Genomic DNA, 9,922 nt, shown 5'->3' with positions numbered 1-9,922 from the left:
GGTACCTCCATGCCGCCTGTACAAAGGTCTAAGGAGAATGCTCGCATTTTGGATTTCTCGCTTTTGATTATTCTCAACTTAGACATCCATACCGGGACAACATGGACAATAGATAATGGACTCCTCTTAAATGCATAAGCATGTAGCAATGATTATTATTCTCATATGAGATTGAGGATATATGTCCAAAACTGAAACTTCCACCATGATTCATGGCTTTAGTTAGCGGCCCAATGTTCTTCTCTAACAATTTTGCATGCTCCCACCACTAAAATGATAGATCCTTCAGACAAGACGGACATGCATAGCAACTCACATGATATTCAACAATAGTTGATGGCGTTCCCCAGAAGCATGGTTATCGCACAACAAGCAACTTAATAAAATATAAAGTGCATAAGTACATATTCAATACTACAATAGTTTTTAAGGCTATTTTGTCCCATGAGCTATATATTGCAAAGGTGAATGATGGAATTTTAAAGGTAGCACTCAAGCAATTTACTTTGGAATGGCGGAGAAATACCATGTAGTAGGTAGGTATGGTGGACACAAATGGCATAGTAGTTGGCTCAAGGATTTTGGATGCATGAGAAGTATTCCCTCTCGATACAAGGTTTAGGCTAGCAAGGTTATTTGAAGCAAACTCAAGGATGAACAGGTGCAGCAAAACTCACATAAAAGACATATTGTAAACATTATAAGACTCTACACCATCTTCCTTGTTGTTCAAAACTCAATACTAGATATTATCTAGACCTTAGAGAGACCAAATATGCAAATCAAATTTTAGCAAGCTCTATGTATTTCTTCATTAATGGGTGCAAAGCATATGATGCAAGAGCTTAAACATGAGCACAACAATTGTAAAGTATCACATTATCCAAGACATTTTAGAATTACTACATGTAGCATTTTCCAATTTAAACCATATAACAATTTAACGAAGAAGAAACTTCGCCTTGAACATTATGAGTAAAGCCTAAGGACATATTTGTCCATATGCAACAGCGGAGCGTGTCTCTCTCCCACAAAGTGAATGCTAGGATCCATCTTATTCAAACAAAAACAAAAACAAAAACAAAAACAAACCGACGCTCCAAGTAAAGAACACAAGATGTGATTGAATAAAAATATAGTTTCAGGGGAGGAACCTGATGATGTTGTCGATGAAGAAGGGGATGCCTTGGGCATCCCCAAGCTTAGACGCTTGAGTCTTCTTAAAATATGCAGGGGTGAACCACGGGGGCATCCCCAAGCTTAGAGCTTTCACTCCTCTTGATCATAGTATATCATTCTCCTCTCTTGACCCTTGAAAACTTCCTTCACACCAAACTTCAAGCAAACTCATTAGAGGGTTAGTGCACAATTAATAATTCACACATTCAGAGGTGACACAAACATTATTTTCACTTCTGGACATTGCATAAAGCTACTGGACATTAATGGATCAAAGAAATGAATCCAACATAGCAAAAGAGGCAATGCGAAATAAAAGACAGAATCTGTCAAAAACAGAACAGTCCGTAAAGACGAATTTAAAGCTGGCACCAGACTTGCTCAAATGGAAAAACTCAAAACTAATGAAAGTTGCGTACATATCTGAGGATCACGCTCGTAAATTGGAAGATTTTTTAGAATTTTCTACAGAGAACTGTGCCCAGATTCGTGACAGACAGCAATGCTGTTTCTGCGCAGCGATCCCAAATATAACATCAACTTTGACATAGAAACTTTACTTGGCACAAAAACATGATAAGGAGAGGTTGCTACAGTAGTAAACAACTTCCAAGACTCAACAAAACAAAAAATTGCTGTAGTAAAAACATGGGTTGTCTCCCATAAGCGCTTTTCTTTAACGCCTTTCAGCTAGGCGCAGAAAGTGCAAATCAAGTATTTTCAAACGAAGAAGCATCACCATCATAACCAGGGGTATTGGGAGTTTTCTCAACCAAGCATAGTATATTGGATACATAAGTTTTAGCGTCTCCCTTTTCATTAGTCTTGGGCTTGCTACTCTCATCGAACAAATTTTCAGGAACAAGCCAAGCATAGTTATTTTCTAGTGCATCATTCATAGCTAGGAGTTTACATGGTATTGGTGCTTTGATTTCCCCACCATCATTAATGTTATTAGTGTACCTTATTCTATCTATGTCCATTTTTTCAAGGAGACCAATAAAATTGGTATGAGAACCTAGCATATTAAATTTAGCAAAAACCTTTCTAGCCTCTCTTGCTAATCCCCCAAATTCTCTAAGAAGAGTTTCTAGAACAAAATCTTTCTTTTCCCCTTCTTCCATATCACCAAGTGTGAGAAACATGTGTTGGATTATAGGATTGAGATTAACAAATTTAGTTTCCAACATGCGAACTAAAGCAGCAGCAGCAATTTCATAGGTAGGTGCAAGTTCTACCAAGTGTTTATCTTCAAAATTTTCAGTAATACTAGCATGATTGAAAAATTCTTCTATATTATTTCTCCCAACTATGGACCCACGTCCTACCGGTATGTCTTTTGTGGTGAAATTAAAAGGAAACATGATGCAATAAGCAAAAAGTAAACTAGGCAAACAAAGTAAAGACAAGTAACTAATTTTTTTGTGTTTTCGATATAGAGAGCAAGACAGTAAATAAAGTAAAACTAGCAACTAATTTTTTTGTATTTTGATTTAGTGCAGCAAACAAAGTAGTAAATAAAATAAAGCAAGACAAAAACAAAGTAAAGAGATTGAGAAGTGGAGACTCCCCTTGCAGCGTGTCTTGATCTCCCCGGCAACGGCGCCAGAAATTTAGCTTGATACGCGTAGATGCACACGTCCGTTGGGAACCCCAAGTGGAAGGTATGATGCGTATAGAAGCAAGTTTCCCTCAGTATGAAACCAAGGTTTAATCGAACCAGTAGGAGCCAAGAAGCACGTTGAAGGTTGATGGTGGCGAAATGTGATGCGGCGCAACACCAGGGATTCCGGCGCCAACGTGGAATCTGCACAACAAAACCAAAGTACTTTGCCCCAACGAAACAGTGAGGTTGTCAATCTCACCGGCTTGCTGTAACAAAGGATTAAACGTATCGAGTGGAAGATGTTTGCAAAGAAAACAGTAAAACACAATTGCAGTAGATTGTATGCTATGTAAAGAATAGGACCGGGGTCCACAGTTCACTAGAGGTGTCTCTCCCTTAAGATAAAAGCATGTTGGGTGAACAAATTACAGTCGGGCAATTGACAAATAGAGAAAGGCATAACAATGCATATACATGATATGATAAATATAGTGAGATTTAATTGGGCATCACGACAAAGTACATAGACCGCCATCCAACTGCATCTATGCCTAAAAAGTCCACCTTCAGGTTATCATCCGAACCCCATTCAGTATTAAGTTGCTAAGCAACAGACAATTGCATTAAGTATGGTGCGTAATGTAATCGACAACTACATCCTTAGACATAGAATCAATGTTTTATCCCTAGTGGCAACAGCACATCACAACCTTAGAACTTTTCACACTGTCCCAGGTGTCAATGAAGGCATGAACCCACTATCGAGCATAAATACTCCCTCTTGGAGTTAAGAGTAAAAACTTGGCCAGAGCCTCTACTAATAACGGAGAGCATGCAAGATCATAAACAACACATAAACAATAGAATGATAATCACCATAACATAGTATTCTCTATCCATCGGATCCCGATAAACACAACATATAGTATTACATATAGATGATCTTGATCATGTTAGGCAGCTCACAAGATCCAACAATGAAGCACAACAAGGAGAAGACGACCATCTAGCTACTGCTATGGACCCATGGTCCAGGGGTGAACTACTCACTCATCACTCCGGAGGCGATCATGGCGATGAAGAGTCCTCCGGGAGATGAATCCCCTCTCCGGCAGGGTGCCGGAGGCGATCTCCCGAATCCCCCGAGATGGGATTCGCGGCGGCGGCGTCTCTGGAAGGTTTTCCGTATCGTGGCTCTCGGTACTGGGGTTTTCGCGACGGAGGCTTTAAGTAGGCGGAAGGGCAACGTGGGGGGCCACACGAGGGCCCCACACCCTAGGTCGGCGCGGCCAGGGCCTGGGCCGCGCCGGCCTATGGTGTCGGCGCCTCGCGGCCCCACTTCCTTCCCTCTTCGGTCTTCTGGAAGCTTCGTGCAAAAATAGGACCCTGGGCGAAGATTTCGTCCAATTCCGAGAATATTTCCTTACTAGGATTTCTGAAACCAAAAACAGCAGAAAACAAAGAATCGGCTCTTCGGCATCTTGTTAATAGGTTAGTTCCAGAAAATGCATAAATATGACATATAATGTGCATAAAACATGTAGGTATCATCAATAAAGTGGCATGGAACATAAGAAATTATCGATACGTCGGAGACGTATCACCGGCCGTCATCGGTTTCCTTATTCCAACGATCAGTCTATTGGTTCACCGGGCAAGAAGGCGAACAGTGCAGGACGCGGGACACACGGCCACAAGGGAGGCGGCTGGGACTGCCGTGGTTCTGCGCCGGAGAGGCAAATCGGCATTGTTGTCTCGTCAAGGACCCGTTCACGGAACGGCGGCCGGGGAAAGGGGGCCCTTCTGCAAAGTATATTGCGGCGTATACTGCAACTATGGTCTCTGACCATAGTATTTGTGTTGACCAACAATGTATGAGGCACTTATTCCATTTTGTCATTCCATTTGCTTTGGTATTTTCAAAATGCCGATGATTAAAATGTTTGGTCACCGTACACTCTGGGGTGGCGTAAGTGAGCCTGGTAAGATAGCACAAATATGAATCTCTTGTGCATCGGACTTGGTCTCACTTACGCCATCCGGAATGCTAATATTTGTGTTGACCAACAATGTATGAGGCACTTATTCCATTTTGTCATTCCATTTGCTTTGGTATTTTCAAAATACCGATGATTAAAATGTTTGGTCACCGATACACACTCTGGGGTGGCGTAAGTGAGCCTGGTAAGATAGCACAAATATCAATCTCTTGTGCATCGGACTTGGTCTCACTTACGCCATCCCTAAATGTTAATATTTGTGTTGACCAACAATGTATGAGGCATTTATTCCATTTCTCTTGTGCATCGGACTTGTTGGTCTCACTTTCTTCCATTTTAATCATAGTAGGAACCGGATGAAGACCCCGATGCAAGCGAGCCTGGTGGGTAGAGAGGAGGGAGCAAAGGAGGAACCGGATGAAGACTACTTTGTATCTCTAAATTGTGAATTTTGTATGAATTAAGAGTTGTATGCAAAACATTTGACACTTGCCACTATATATGTATCTCGATCGGGCTCTAAGTACTGTGATGATGATGTCTACATTATATATGTGCAATGTACATGCTATTTATTTATATCTGCATACTATATGTTGTTGTATATAACCTGTATATTGCTGTCTATAAACTGCATGTGTATAGCAAGCAGCATAAAATCGTGTATAATACAAGCAAGTTCTGTGGCGCACAGAAAATCAATTATGTGGCGCACGCTTTTCTGTGGCGCACCCATGCACCCGTGCGCCACAAAAACCTTAATTCTGTGGCGCATGGGTCGGTGCGCCACAGAAACCTTATTTTTGTGGCGACGTTTCTGTGGCGCACCCCCCATGCGCCACAGAATCCATTTTTGGTGCGCCACTAATGAGGCTTTTCCTACTAGTGTCATGATGGATTTTTTTATCAATAAGAACCAAGCCCTATTGTATATCAGAAGTGTGGTGTATTTAAATATACACTAGGCGATGTATGGCATCCGGAAACCACGACGACAAGTGGAAGCATATTATGGAGTTAAGTGATAAGCAACACTTGTTAACCAACAACTTTGCGTTTAACCGTGAATAGTTTATCCTTGTCTACTGAAATAGAGGGGTAGGCCCCGAGCTCACGAGTACCACAAGTACATGTGTTCTAAGGTGCATCATTCACTACTGAATAATCCAAAGGAAGAAGATAAATATGGATGGTTTACCTCATCATTCACTATGAGTACACACAAGTCTCAATATGCATTATGCACCGCAATACAAGGAACATATGGGCCTCAAACATCACACCAAATTATCACATCTAAAGCATTCATATATGCTCTCCCAATGACACTCTACATGAAGCAACCCTTCCTGGATACTAGTAAATTCATAGTTGAAGCTATGATGTTCCGAATCATCAAACAATATATCCCTGCATTCATGGGTAAATTATCTAGAAATAACTCCAACTATCTGAACCATGATATTGGAGTTAACTAGGTCATTAAGAGCAAACGGTAGGCTACAGTTCGCACAATTCAGGATAATGTATGGCCACCTTACCAATTTCACCACAGGAGAATCGATGAATGAAATTGAGCAGACTAAGTTTATCTAGGAACTAGAATATCCTAGGAAGCTATACCATATTATTTCACGATTTTAACAAATCGGTTTTCAACACAGCAGAGCAGAGTAGCATGGAAGTTGGTGAGATCTAGGGTTTGCCTTGTCGATTAGGGAACTGAGGGAGAAGTGGGAAGTGCATGTAGTAGCAGTGGATGAGATCCAGGGTTTGAGTGAGGAGTGGGGGCTGGGACAAAGGTTCCATATATTATATAGGAAATGGGACTAGGAAGTGGGGTCAGGGTTTGTTTCATGGGACCTAGAACAAATGAGGCCAACTATGTGGGCTGCATTTGTATATAGGGACCATAATGATTGCCCATAAAAAGATAGATTGGCTCGATGTTGGTGGGCCACACTTGTGTGCGAGACATTGTCGACTAGTCACAGTATGTGTCTGATCACTCTAGAGCATTCGTCCCACTTTTAGCGTTGCTTAGAATGAACGACAGACATGAGAGGCCACCTGATGGCCATGGGGTGGTCTAACATGGGAAGGCGTCCCTCCCATCCACTAGCACCATTTAGTCATGGCGTGACTATCAACAGTTCCTTCATCAAGATGGTGATTCGAGGACCGCTTCATGTCTAGGGTGGAAAGTCTTGTTCTAGCCTTCATTGATCAGCTCAAGAGCGACAGACTTACCTTTTTGAAGGCGTCGCCTCCTTGCTGATGTGCTGGCCTTCATTGGATGGTCTAAAAAATCATGGTGGAAACCCATACATATATTGGTCGTTCAATCAGGGGTGACAACGACAACACGAGGGTGAGTTTCCTTTATTGAAGGCGTTGTTGCGGAAAAGGTCGACATAGGTGTACGTCTTGTATTCATATCATGCAAGGGCCTACCATAGTTGCATATATTATGTACTCTACTTGTTGATGACTTTATTTCTATTGCCTTACATTAACTTCTATAAGATGGTTGCGTGCATCACTTGACGGTAGAGGCTTGGGTCTTAACCTCCTTTTTTGGACAAAAAATGCCACTCGGAAAGAGTGCTCGTAGGAATTCCATGCTCGTAGACACTATTCTGTTTATGGTACATGATTTGGAAAAAACAAGAAACCTGAAATTAATACTATTAGCTTTCGAGTAATTATCAGGTCTTAAGATAAATTTCCACAATAGTGAATTGGTCTGTTTTGGTGAGGCCCAAGACGACGGTAGCCTATATGCCGAAATATTCGGATGTGGGTTGTGCATCTTTCCAAACAGTTATCTGGGCATTTTGATTCACCATCGGAGACTTACACTTGCTGAATTGAAACTCGGTAAGGAAAGATTGCAGAAACGCCTTAGTAGTTGGAAAGGAAAATTACTATCTCTGAGTGAAATAGTAGTCCTCATAAATTCAGTACTCACAAATATAGTATTTTGTATGATTTATTTCTTCCATCTGCCAAAAAGATTTTTTTGCATAGACTCGATTATTTCCGATCAAGATTCTTTGTCATCCGAAAATATCGAGGTGGAATTGGTGACCATGATCTAGAGGTTAAAAATAGAGGCTTGCTTGGGAAATGGCTAGCTAGGTTTGTTAAATGAGGATGGCGTGTGGCAAAAATTGTTGTGGAGAAAGTATGTTTGGCTCAAAAGTGATTTCTCAGGTTAGATGGAAATCTGGAGATTCCTATTTTTTGGGCTAGCATTTTTTTAGAGAACCACGTATTTCATTAATAGAAAATCAAGTTACATGAACCAACAAAAGTGGAAACTGAAAAACAGACTAGGAGAAATTCTCTGGAAATTTACAGATAGAACCCTACAAGATAGAAAAATACAGAACTATCACTATGGTTCCCGCACTCGCCGAAACTAGATGCCGCCGCCAAACTCCAACGCCGCCTAAGCGCATGTTTGAGGAGACGCCGAGTCACCACCATTGCCATATCCAAAGAAGCAACATATCCAAGGAGGCTTTGTGAGTCGATGAACAGGCCCGCTGCAACCAGCGAGGCACATGTCGTTGTGGCACGTCGACCGGGGGACGTCGTGCTTCCTTGAACCAAGATCCACCGCATGCTGTCAACTAAGTCGGGGAACAACTACATATCCACCACGTCCGGACCAACATCCTCGCTCCAGAGTATCCATCTCGCCCCGATCCCCAGCGCCATCATGGAAGACGACGAGCTCCAACGACACATCGAGAAACAGATCTCGCCAGATCTTAAGAGCGGCGAGAAGACCAAGCTACCGATCTGAATAACCGACAAGCACACATTGCCATCAACTCCAGGACGCCGCCGTGAAGGTCCCCGGCGGTGTGGGAGTGGAGTTGAGGCAGATTTATTTGCCCGGGCGTCGCTCCCACCACCCCAACAACCCACCACAACAGACAAACCATAACCCTAACTACAGAGCGGAGGAATGAGGTCCCCCTCCCTCCTACCGTCGGAGCGACAAGGAAGGAGAGGGAACCAACGTCTTGGCTGGTGGAGATGGGAGGGAGATGGGCAGCCGCCGCCTAGGAGAGGATGAGCGAACGAGTCGAGCCTCCAAGCACTTTACAACTCACATTCTGATAGAGCCAGTATCATCTCGACATGAGTATTTTTGGACTGGCATTATGGCAACTAAGAAGTACTTTTTCCCATGTGGTTCTTTCTCCATCAGGGATGGGTCGGAGATAAGGTTCTGGAAGGATAAATGGTTGGGAGGAACCAATCTTCGAGAATAATATCTAACTTTGTATAATATTGTACGCCATAAAGGTGATACCTTAGCAAAGGTGATGGAAACATGTCCACCGACTATGACTTTCAAGCGTGATCTTATTGGACCCCGGTTGGTATCTTGAAATGAGCTGCTACAACGGTTAGCTTTAGTCCAGCTAATACAGGGGTCCGATGAATTCTGTTGGGACTTACGAAGAACGGTGTTTTTTCGGTTGGTTCTATGTATAAAGCGTTAATCGAACCCGTTCAACCGGTACTTAATAATAAGTGCATTTGGAAGATGAAGATACCGTTGAAAATTAAGGTTTTTTTGGCATGGTATATCCGTCGTGGTGTTATTCTTAAAGATAACCTTGCAAAACACAATTGACACGGATGTACGAAATGCATTTTTTTGTCACGACGAGGAGACAATAAAATACCTTTTCTTCTAGTGTCAGTTTGCTAGGTCTATATGATCAATCAATCAGATTGGTTCTGTTGTTCTACCTTATAGCCGCCGCGAAGCATTATGAACATTTTTGGCAATTGGCTAAAGGGGATGAATTCTAGGTTCAAGTTACTTATCAGGGTGGGAGCGATTGTCATCTTATGGTCGCTTTGGCTCTGTAGGAACGACAACGTTTTTAATGATAAAATTTCTTCTCTTATGTAGGTCATATACTGGTGTACGACTTTGCACCGTTCATGGCTGTCGCTTCAGCGCACGGAAGATCGCGATCTTTTTACGGAGGTGTCTTCATGGTTGGAGGATACGGCGAAGGAATTACCCAATATGGGTGGCTGCATAATCGTAGGATTGCACTCCTCATGTCTAGTTTATCTTTCAGTCGGTTGAACTTTTGTGCAT

Source organism: Lolium perenne, chromosome 5, assembly GCF_019359855.2.
Source record: "Lolium perenne isolate Kyuss_39 chromosome 5, Kyuss_2.0, whole genome shotgun sequence".
Classification (NCBI taxonomy): Eukaryota; Viridiplantae; Streptophyta; class Magnoliopsida; order Poales; family Poaceae; genus Lolium; species Lolium perenne.
Note: the sequence above shows the minus strand (reverse complement) of the source record.